The sequence below is a fragment of the Bidens hawaiensis genome, unplaced genomic scaffold (genome assembly GCF_021521415.1).
Source record: "Bidens hawaiensis isolate Kalapana, Puna unplaced genomic scaffold, B.hawaiensis_p1.1 tig00001461_1, whole genome shotgun sequence".
In the NCBI taxonomy this organism is placed as follows: Eukaryota; Viridiplantae; Streptophyta; class Magnoliopsida; order Asterales; family Asteraceae; genus Bidens; species Bidens hawaiensis.
In genome coordinates this window covers 139,981-152,445 of record NW_027491082.1, presented here as the reverse complement: position 1 = coordinate 152,445, position 12,465 = coordinate 139,981, and the positions used below count along the sequence as shown (strand labels likewise).

At 36.1% G+C, this 12,465-nt stretch overlaps 1 pseudogene; it reads left to right on the top strand.

The window, feature by feature from the left end:
- Positions 1 to 12,465, top strand: part of LOC143578102 (vacuolar sorting protein 18-like) — a 50,820-nt pseudogene that overhangs the window by 11,564 nt on the left and 26,791 nt on the right.

Genomic DNA, 12,465 nt, shown 5'->3' with positions numbered 1-12,465 from the left:
CAAACAAACAAACATAAACGAACTTCCCAGTTCCCGCCAAACAGTTTGTCAGACGTCCGGTTCGTTTACTGCCCTAGATAGACATATACTACACAAAATAATAATAATACTAAAATACTTGATGACTTAAAATATCTTAATTATCTTCCAATAAATACATCTACATTGGTAGCACAAAAACACAAATTAGGTTAAAAAGCATAAACCTTTATCACTAAAGACACAAATTCTCAATGGATCTTGATCAAACACAAGTATTTAGATACCATACCATGCGTCCATGCATATGCATACAATTCTGATCTGGGTATTTGTAAAAATCAAAACTTGAACAAATTGGGATGAATTAAAGACCTAGTTTCTTGAAATTGAAACCCTAAAAGTGGAATTAAGATCAAATTGGAGAGAATCTTGAAAAACCCATGAGTAAATTATAAAGGTGGTGTAATATAATAATTCTTGATGTCAATTACAAATGGTTACATGCCTTTATAAAGACTAATTACAATATGGAAGGAGTAAATCTTGGAGTAATACAAGCCTCTAATTACAAATGGTTACATGCCTTTATAAAGACTAATTCACTAAAATGGGTGTTTGGAAGGGTTTACGAACGTTCCTACTGATGAGTGAACATTGTTGATTGAGCATTCCTGTTGTTGAGTGAGCATTCCTATTGTTGAGTGAACATTCATGTATGCATGGATGTTTGGATGGATGTGTATAACTCTTATGTGAACACTCTTGCTATGGAGTGAACATTCATGTATGTGGGTGAACAATGTCAACATATGGTTTAAGAACAAACTAGAGCATCTAATGCAATGGGTCCTTGGTTTACAAATCTTATTAATGTTCATTCAAAAGCATGAATGTTCACTCAACACCGAGAGTGTTCACATAAGAGTTAAACACATCCAAACACCCATGAACATGAACGTTCACTCAACAGTAGGAATATTCACTAGCACCTGTTGGTTGTCACAAAAGGGCATGTACTATCATTCGCTACATTTTCGTGTCATTATATCCGGCCGCTGGCTTTGGTAATTGATGATTTCATCAACTTAACATGCCATAAATGATAATAAAAAAGGACTACACACTTAATCCATGTCGCCAACTTCTCAATTCAACTTTCACACATCCTTTGTTTAGTGGTTAATTAACATGCCATAATAATAATAATAATTATAATAACTAAAGACTTAATACATTTCATCAATCTCTCAGTCTGATTTTTACACGTCCATCATTTTCTGGAACACCTTTAATAATTTTGAGTTTGTTATCTTGTGCAACCTCGATTTCAACCTACAACAATCCATAAGCTACACATTAGAGAAATCTGACAAATACATATATGGTAGTTAATTCCATACCATTTCTTTAATGGCGGGTCTTCCGTGAAAACAACCACCGGCACCCGTAATAAACTCTAGTGTCTCCATCACTATATACCATAAACACCCCGACCAAAAGACTCAAACGACACTCCTAGTTCACATGAATATACGAGAAATTTACTCCCAGACTCCTTGAGAAATTTGATTTGCTCCTTCACTATATTCCATGCGCTATCGAGAGGTTGGTAATGTAAATCAATTATTGTGTAGTTATTGAACCTTGCGTTGCTGCATGTTATCTAGTTAGTAACTTCACACAAGCAAATAAAACAGCATATTTGTATCCGCACAAGCAAATAAAACAACAGATTTGTAACAAACCTTTCTTTGAATTGTTTCTCATTGTTTCTCATCCTTACAGTTAAGTCTAGTTTTATTATTAAACCTTTAAACCTAATGATCTATTTTCAGCTATGTTAGTTCATTTATATTGTTAATGAACGAACATGACCAAGAAAACTGCATACGTTTAACTGTCCGTGTTCGATCTTTTGTTCGATTAAAGTTAAACAGACAAATATTAACATTCCCAGTCATGTTCGTTCAATTGGTTTACAGGCCTAATTCTTGGCTCAATATGAAGTTTAAAACTCTGCATTTTTAATCAACCCCGAAAGTAACTATGAAGTCAGTTTTTTTTTTAAACCTGAATGTAATGATGAATGACAATCTCATGTTGTTCCATTAGACTAGCAAAATATACCAATTCATCAACTCTACCATAGCTGCAACATACATCAACACACGAATTATACAAACTGCAAAATAAATTAATAATAATGATAATAACTAAATGATACGAACCTTTCAAGTATCTTAATTGTAGTTGCTTCATCCAACACATCTTTACAGTCACTAAGAAAAGCACGAAATTCCATAAGAATTGATTGGTATTCTGAATTACGCTTCTCATGTGAGTCGTCTTCCAGCAGTAATCTATTGATCTGAAATAATATATAAATGAAAATATGCAATTGAAGAATTATAAAACAAATTAATATAAACCTTGTCAAGGTACAGTTCAGTGGCCCATGTAGATATCATCATTATTTGAAATTTATCATCTTTCTCAATATTATCAAGCTTCCGTAATAAAAACGTCCTTAGCGCATCCTTCAAGAAACAATAAAAAATTATCGAAGCGTGTTCGTCATGCAGATGGCATTAACGTAATTATATAAAATCTCATAGAATGAAACAGAACTGTATATACCTGTTCACCTATGCCTTATAAACTTCAATGTGATTTCTTCAAATGATAATGCATAGTTAATCTGCAAAAGTTACTTGTTTAACTAAAACATGAAGTAAGAAAAAATCAAAAAGAAAAAATAATAATAATAAAAATAATCACTCACTTTAGCAAAGAAAGATGCTGCTTTAAAGAAGTCCCCTGCTGAAAAGGCAGTTTCAGCCTGCAATACACAAACCACTTGAGCCAATAATACTGTAAATCAATATAAACTATATAATATTATAAACATTAACAAGAAAATAACTGGCAGCACCTGTTCTAAATAAATATACTTGGTCTCTCTGGTAAGGATCAGAAAATAACAAGCCAGCAGATGCATCAATGGATAAGCCAATTATCCCCTTTGATGCCGACTCATATGTTTGGTCAAAATAAAGCTCTTCCACAATTTGCTCACTGATTCTATTTACAACCTAAATGATGCAGATATTAATGGGATGTAAAATATAAATTGCAAAATGTTTAATATTAGAGGCAAGTATTCATTTGCACCTTCACTCTGTTTCCAATTAGAAGCAATAAGTGAAACTCTGAGAGTGCAATAGAACTAGGTTTAACCACTTCACCGCCATCACCTAATTTTGAATAATCCAAAAGAGCTTTATTCTCCACAAAACTCACAGCCCCGTTTGACGATCTTATGATCTCAACAAAACAATTTTATTGGATAATTTCATATAAATGAATAATCAGATAATCATAAAGAATAATTTAACTAACTCTGGACCTGTTTTGTGCCCCAAAATTCAGACCACCATGATAGATACCAGCTCCAGAAAGCCAAGCAAAATGCACTGCTCTTCTTTGTTTAATGCAGCTCACTAAAAGATAATTTATTAACTATTAATATATACTTCAATATAAAAACTATGAAGTATATAAAGCACTTGCCTATTTGGAATATCTCCAGGAAGCTCCATAAAAATTGCACTGCGCGGTCTACATAACTGGCAAAGACAGCCTAAGTTGAAAATACAAAATATTTAAATTATGCAATCAACAATACCAGTAAAGAAGAATAGCATGAGCCATAATGACAAATAAATTACCTCTGGAGATCCGATACCCGTAAAAGAATAGAGCCTTGTTGGAGTTACTGCCATAATATAGTATCTAGTTCCAGTGTTGAAGCTAGCTGTTTCCATCTATACATAAGTTAATAAAAAATCAGCATATCTATAAGATCATGAATAAAAAACAAACTTTAGAAAGAAAAGACACCTGCAGCCTGACCTGCTTTGACGGGCTACCCGATGTGGCAGTTTTGCCAGCTCTGCTTGACTGTCAAAATCGTTTCTCTTAATGCAGGTAATTGATTGCATATGGAATCACCCGGATGCTCGTGTGGTGTACCAAACATGCGATCTTCTTGGTCAAGAGTGTGTGTCAAACTTTTGGTTTAAAGATCTTTATCGATAAAGAAAACAACCCCGAATGTTTCCAGTCTCTATCTCTAACCATACCCGATATCATTTCACAAGACCCATCTTCAAGATTCCATCTTTTTGATAAGACTATCCGAAAAACTTGCTGAAGCCTGGGCTAATTTTCAACCCGACCCACTAATGGTACGTACGTTCATGAGGAGGACGTTTCATCAGAAGCTAAAAAACGAAAACACTATCGGTTTAAAGAAGCAAGAATTTGGTATATGGCATGTGTGTTATTCAATGCATTCGTGGGCCCTACAACTGCTTGCACCAAGATGGGGGCCGAGTGCAGGGCCATGGAACTCGGTTATGTAAAAAGGCACTGCTCGTATGGTAATTTAGCTCCTTTGGGAAGCTTCTAGATATTGAGCTCATGTGCCAACGAAAGCATGCATGAGGAAGAAAAGAAGGCTTTTGTCATAGAATTTGCAGGTTATTGGTCTCGGCTACGCGCTACGAGAAAAGAATAAAAGTAATCACTTGAATTCGTGGTTTTATTTTTAGCCATTGGATATAGTGGCATACATATATATTAACAAGAGTTTGACTAAAAGTCAAACTGTACATGGATGCTTGTTTCTTGAAGCAGTGGATTTGATTCATATCTGTTGGGATCCAGTTGATGAACAATATACATTAGTGACTAGTTTTCAGCCGATTAATTTTCATTTCATGTTAACTCATCACGTGATGATTTTGAAGTTTGATTATTGTATGTATATTTGTAACAAAAGAAAAAAGGTCATAATGTGAGGGTGTGTTTTAAACGGATTGTGTTGTGTTATTTATGGTACCGAAATGATTATTATCTTTGATTTGGTTAAATGGGTTAAACATGGCGTGGCGTGGCGTGTAACCTGTTTATTGTACATGCCCATGCTAGTGTTTGTTTAAGAATACACGTGTCATGTTGTGTTTTACCTATTTTACTGATCATGATATGTTTTGCCTAAAACAAACAGAATATGGACGGATATCATGGTTTAGTCATACAAGCAGAAACAATCTTTCCTGATCTCTCAAAACAAAAATATAAAGTGTTTTTGCGTTTCATTAATTTTGCATAAGTATAAGAAACTTTTGAAGAGGGTCGCCCTCTTCTGTGCAGCATTCGGAACAGCATCATCAAAAAATCAAAATGCTGCAGAACTAATGGGTATGGTTTAGCATACAAGCACTAGGTAGGTTGCTTGGTGTAAGAACCCAACAATATAAATGAACAAATATCCCGTTTGGTTCGGTATCAATCAGCCATGATAAGACCATTGACCAAGCTTTAATTTAATAATGCAAAATTACAGCAGAGTGATGTCCATAATAAATAAGAAGCAAGCATGATTAGGTAAAGATTGATAAAACAGCAAACGAACGAAAACAAGGAAAGGAAAGGAAACAGTTCACCACCAATGACTCGATCTCTTTTCTTGCATACAGGGATCCACAAAAGTCGGGGTAAATATCACTCTACTATATTGATACTTGAGAGATGGAGGCAAAAGATGGCGATAATGTGCTTTGAAGTCCTCCGTGTGCACTTTTTTAAACGAATTATCAAGCTCGTCCAAAACTGCAAGCCAATCGCCGTTAGAACCTGTGCATACACGGCGCGGAGGCGCCGGACAGCGGTCCACGAGCTTCACCCAGTGATCATCACCATCCTTGTTCATCTTCCACATTTCTGCCCGACGGTCCAAACCATCATCACCTACTGTATAGGATACATTCAGGTGAAGGCTTCCATCAAGAACAAGTAAAGTTGCAGCAAAGAAAGTCTCTTGGCTTTCATTTTCATGAAACCGAAGAGGAGGGGGCGGAATTTCCTTAAACAGTTGGGTGTTGGTATCAAAACGTATAATCCGGATAGGGCGTTCCTGAGTATAGGCCTGGAAATAAAGGCCTCGGCCCCAGGAAATAGGGGAAGCCCAAATGCAAGCAGGAGACCGCACATTGATGTTGTCAAAGGGGGAGAAGAGTGGGTCTTGAGTGTCACTGAAGAGGGGGGGGTCAATGTATTTCCAATAATCTTGGTTGCGAGAATAGACAAAAGCTAGCCAAGGACCGGTACCAAAATAACGACTAAAACATACAACATTGTAATCATTATCATCATCAGAATAGTAGAGACCGACAGGATCGTAAAGAGAAAACATGAAACAACCAGGGTGGTCAGCTCCGAAATACGCGACCTTGTGCATGACTGGATTCACAAATATGAACGTACCATGACCCTCATTTGCAAAGGTTGCAAGCACCAATCCATCCAAGCTTGCTATAACACATAACTCGGGTAAGCTATCGGAATCGGAATCGGAATCGGAATTGGAATCGGGTGGTGGGATGGCTTCGTTGAAGGAAAACGTCTTGACCAGATCGCATCCACTTACGGCAACTTGATAGCTGTCGATGGTTAATGGGCAGTTCCGGAGGTGATCCCGGTTAAACTTAGCTGTCGATAGAGCCCGTCTCCATGCTCTGCACACCCCCCTGCAACGTGCTACTTGGGATTTTGGAACTCTGCTTGCAACAACCGCTATTGCCGAAACTCTTCTCGGGTCGCCATCTCCTCCATCATCATCCTTCTTCAACCGTTTCTCCGCCTCCATATTTGAGATTGGGAAGATATATGTGCGAAAGAAAATGGGTTTTAGGGTTTCAACATTCACAGTTATTGTTGTTAGGTTAGGTTAGGTTACGTGGGTGGGCTTTCTTTGATTTCGGATCCGATCCGATCCATGAGATTATTATTATTATTATTATTATGGGATACTACTATGGTCAACCCTAATAAAATTCATGTTTTTAACATTCAAACTTCTATAACTTTTTGCATTTCCTTTCATGACCATTCTTATAGTCATGGTAAAAACATACAACAATTAACAATTGTCTTCGTTTTTTAACTTAAAGGATCAAATGAGCCAGACTGGTCAATCGGGTTAAAACTCACACCTTCTTTTATTCAAGAACCCTATATAAGGAAAAGTTAGTGTTTGAGAAGAGGGGGTCTCTGGAGGCAGTTACCAAAACCATTTTGAGAGCAGAAAAGGAGAAAACCATCAATTCCAATCATCTCCACTTCACCTACATGATCTATAACATCAAGATTGAAGACCGAGAGATGACGAATCGCGGCTAATCCTTTCGAGTCATACCCGGGATGTACAGTTTGTAATCTTTCAGTTATTTTCTCATGTACTAGGACAACTAATTGTAGTTATCTTTTGGTTAATCTATGAGTATTGATGTTTAGTATGTCAGCGCATTCAGTCGGTTTAGGTTTTGTCGATCAGAACGATTAGTTTGTCGGTTGCTATAATAATTGCTCGTAGGGTTGAGTTGACTAGTTAATTACAAGAAAGCATGCAATTGCCCTTAGTTGAGTCACACTGGTAGGGACCGTTTGATAATCAGTGTCGTGTGTTAGCGATTGTGGATGCCTACGGTTTAGCTCGTTAATCAATCTATAGTTGACTTAGGATAATTAATCTGTTAGGTTGCATGAGAATACTGTCAATTGCTTACTTGGATTCCCGGGTGTGATTTGTATTGTTTATTGTTTGAATCTTGCTTAAGTTGTTTGTTTGATATTATAACCAAATCAATTGCTAGTGTGATCAGCACTGTTGATAGTTGACTTCATAATGTTAGGAATCAGTTTCGCATTACTCTGACCACATACCCCTCGTGGTTCGACACCCTACTTACCCTAGCTTGCTTAGGTGATTAGGAACACTAATTCTAATACTTTTAACTAGATAACGATAGTCTAGTATCAAACCTCTCTACCCCCCCCCCCAACCCATCCCATCCTTACTCCTAACCCCACCCCCCCACCCCACCACACCCTCTCACCCTAAGGCTATCCGCTATGGTTGGGGGCACCGAAGCCCCTCCATCGTGCCACGTCATGGACACGAGGCTTCGAAGCCTGCCCCGCTATGGTTTAAAGCCCCTTGGGCGCCCCACTATATATATATATATATATATATATATATATAGGGGAAGGTTCATGTACATTTTAATCTTAAAATGAGAACGTAGGAAATAATATCAATTTCTAAAAAAAACAAGAAAGTAAGAAACAATACCAATCTACATAAATAATGATTTATAACAACAAAGAAAAAAACCTAAAAAGTTATAACAAAAGAATCAAAATCAAGAACAAAATAATAACAGCATATACTAGCAAATACTTATAACAGCAAAAGAAAAAATCTAATAATAACAACAAAATATATATAAGCAAATACTTATAACGTCTCATGATCGAAAATTAGCAAATATGAACAAAAAAAAACATCAAATACCTATAAAAATAAACCTAATGATAACGGCAAATTGGTTCTCACTATTCTCATGTTAAGAATAAAATGTATTTGATCTTGTCTCTATATATATATATATATATATATATAGGGTGGGGTTATTGTAAGAATACATTGTTTTCTAGGAATGGTAAGAATAAGTCTTAACCATTAGATTAACTCATCTAATGGATGAGATTAGAAGTTACCAAAAACCGAAATAGTTTCCTAGAATTACTCTTTCACCATTATAACCGACATAGTTTTCTAAAATTATTCTTTTAACATATGTTTTAATGTCAAATGTCAAAAATATATTGGTTCTTACAATTTCTAAGAAACTTTTTATTCTTATTTAAACCCTTTACATACATATATAATAATGTGTGTGTGAGAGATGGAGAAAGAGGGGGCCCACCCCCACTCTCCTCTGCGTTGGCCGTTGTTGGGACTTATATTTTAGACCGACGCATCGAATTATTATAATTATGGGTGAAAAGTAATTAATATATAGTTTTTCTTAACAACAAATGTTACGTCTATCCACTTCCTCCTAAAATAAACAAAAAGTTTCCTCTTGCTTGGCATTCAACTCAAGACCTCCTATCTAAGAGGCTAGCATGCTTACCAAGTTAGCTAGTCTCACAATGACAAAAAAACGTGAAAATTTCCAAAATGTCTCGTTTAAAGAGTGAGAATCCCATTTTGTCCCTTCTTTTTGGAAGATTTAATCAATGTCATTTATAAACTTGTTGTCTAGGACCATTTTGAAATTGAAGAAATGTTTTGTCTTAAACTCGTTTTCAACTACATGGTTTGCCTTAAACTCGTATTTGACAGCTAGTTTGACATCAAACTCGCTTTTACAACCAGTTTGGCCACAAAACTCGTCTTTCACGACCTACTTGACATTTTATTTTTATTTATATATTATATTATATTATATTATTAAAATTAAATTTTACTCATATTTGGTTTTAATTTTATAACTTTTGAATGTAAAGTTTTATGAAATTCCAAATGTACCATTGAGACGTGCTTATTTTCATTTGCGCGCCGGCATAAATTTTGTTTAAAATTGAGCCGGGTCAAATTTTTATTGTAATGTTTAATAAAATTTGACCCGGCTTGGTTTTAAGTAAATTAAATCAAAACGCAGATAAAAATAAGCATGTGCCGACGGTATATTCGTCATTTTATAAAATTTAACACATTAAAAGTTGGTAGAAGAAACTTAATTATCTTAATTATATGGACTAGTAATAGTAAGATAATAATAGCGTGAGAAAATACATAGTTTTTATTTGTTGTAATTATTTTAAATGTAATTAATTTATATTTATAATCTATAATATATATATATAAATAAACGAAACCCCTAAAATCGTATGTGTCACGATATGGTCGCTCCCTCCTTTTATGTTATCTGTGATGTGCCTAACACAAAACTTATGTGTAGGTGTTGTACATGTGGCCAGCTTCCAAAGAGCATCCCTGTAAATCTTGCCTATAAAGGACAAAAATTGGAAGTTACCAGTAAAGTGTGATCTTGACCATGTTTCTGGTGGGATCTTAGATACCCAAAGATGTGCCCTTTTGTTTAAATTTTTTAGGTTGTTCATCTCTCTCTCATAATGTGTAGGTGTTGTACATGTGGCCAGCTTCCAAAGAGCATCCCTGTAAATCTTGCCTTTGAATATATTTCTCATGTTATCTGTGATGTGCCTAACACAAAACCTATGCTCTGCAGAAGGAAACAACTTATCCACTGCTTGTATAAGACCCTGTACATACAACAAATCATTACTAAAACACTAATCTACTAATGGTTAAATAAATTACCAAAGTACATAAACAAAAGTACTAACCTTTTGCCTGTCACTCATAAAGGTAAACTTAGATCTGTTGTTCAAATCCAAGTCATCACCAAGGCATTCCAAGAGCCATTCCCAAGAGTTCATTGTTTCAGCTTCAACAACAGCATATGCAACAGGGTAGTATCCATTGTTTGGATCTAGACCAACTGCTGTTAAAAGTTGACCAGGCCAAGCACTTTTAAGGAAAGCCCCATCCAGTCCCAAGAGATCCCTTCCTATTGCTTTAAAACCCTTTTTCAAAGACCCCAAGCAAACATATATCCTCTTGAATTGTCTTGTCTCAGATGTTGGATCTATGCATCCTTCTAATTCAAGCTTTACTGTTGTATCTGGATTAGTCCTCTTCAACTCTTCAATATAATCCCTCAATAACCCATATTGGCTTTTGAAATTTCCATTGATATGTTCCTTGGCCAACATCTTTGCCCTGTAAGCTTTCATGTCAGAAACACCAACTTCAAACCTTCTTTGAAACCTTTCTTTGATAGATTTAACTTTCAGCTTGGGGTCATCTTGAAGATCAGTAATTAATTGGTTTGAGAGGAACCCGGCTGTGCAAGCATAAATTTGCCTAGATTGAAGGTATTTATGTTCAGTTACCAACCTTGTAATTTTCCATGAACTTGTCTTTTGGTATGACAAAAACAGTACCCAAGGGCATTTACTAGCAAGTGGGTCTTTCCTTTTTCCCCTACCCCCAATATTTTTCTGGTCTGGTCCCTTATCTTTATTAGCAGTGCTAGATCCAACCCCCTGCCTGTGAGACCCATCTTCCATATCCCCTTCACACACTGCCCTCACCCTTATCAAATCATCTTTTCTTATCCTAATTTGTCATCTTGTTTCAACTGCATGTGCCTTGATCATAGCCTTCACCTCTGCTTTTGTACCAAAAACTTGCCCCACATGGAAAAGAGAATCCATGTCCCTCTCATCTCCTTGTTTTTCTATATACAACCTATCATTATCCAACATAACATCATCCATTTCAATGTCCAAACCCTCTCTGAACTACCAATTGCATCCTGCTGGTCAACTTCAAAATCAGTATGCAATCTAAAATCCCTCATATCTACATCTACATCATTTCTGTCACCATCTTCATAGTTGAAATCACTATCTGAATCACTTTCTGAATTTTCATCACCCTCCTTAGCTTTTGTGGTTATTACAACTCAACCACCGCGAGTAATCACGCATTGATGCAACTCCTAATTTTGTTAACTTAAAAGCTTATCCAAGTGCGCAAACCACCCGTGGCCACCAACAGTTGCCACCCCATACTTGTCGCAACACCATCGCCATCGCTGCAACCATTGTCTCCGCCATCACCAAATCCATCATCATCGCCATACTATAACTTTTGTTGTCATTGTTGCCTTTCCTATTTGTCGCCACTGGTCATCATACAACGTGGGTGTACGCATTTTGATATTTTTTTCTTAGCTCGGGGCCATTTCTATCAGTACTAAGGGTATAAATGAAAAGAGCCTGAGCTCGATTGGCTCAGGTCTGGCTCGATTTTTTTTCTAAAATAGTAGGTTTAATATAAAAAATGGGTTTTAAGGTATCTGGCAATGAAGCAAATGGTATTTAGGTGTCCAGCCATATCAGATGGCTGGATTGGATTCCTCTCTCCTAGTGGCAATCCACGTAAGTAGCAACATGTAAGTATATGGTGACTGGATCAGCCATATAAGATGGCTAGATCCAACTTTATTCTCCTTGTCACGTGGTAGCACAAGTTGAGATCAGCCATTTGAGATATTTGGTTTAACTTACATTTCCAACCATAGATTACTTTTTTTGGCTAAAAAGGTGGACTGTTGTTTCGAGATCAACCTACCCATTACTTATAACATCTAGGAAAAACCCATATTTATTTTGGACCAAATATGTCAACTTTAAAAGTTGAAGGATTAAAAATAATCTCAAATACAAGTAATGAGAAAAATAAGATAAGAAAAATAAGCATCTTATCTTAAGAAAATGAGAAAATTCCATCCCACATGGAAAGATGGAAGAAAGTGGAAGCATTCTACATGGGTATAAATAAGAAAGGGAACTTTCATCCCACATGGAAATATGAAAATAAATGGAAGCTCTTAATAAGTAAGCAAGTTTCCATAATAATGTTCTAATGTGGCTAACCACTTTCCATAGTCCTAGCGGAAGGTGTGAAGCACCCGA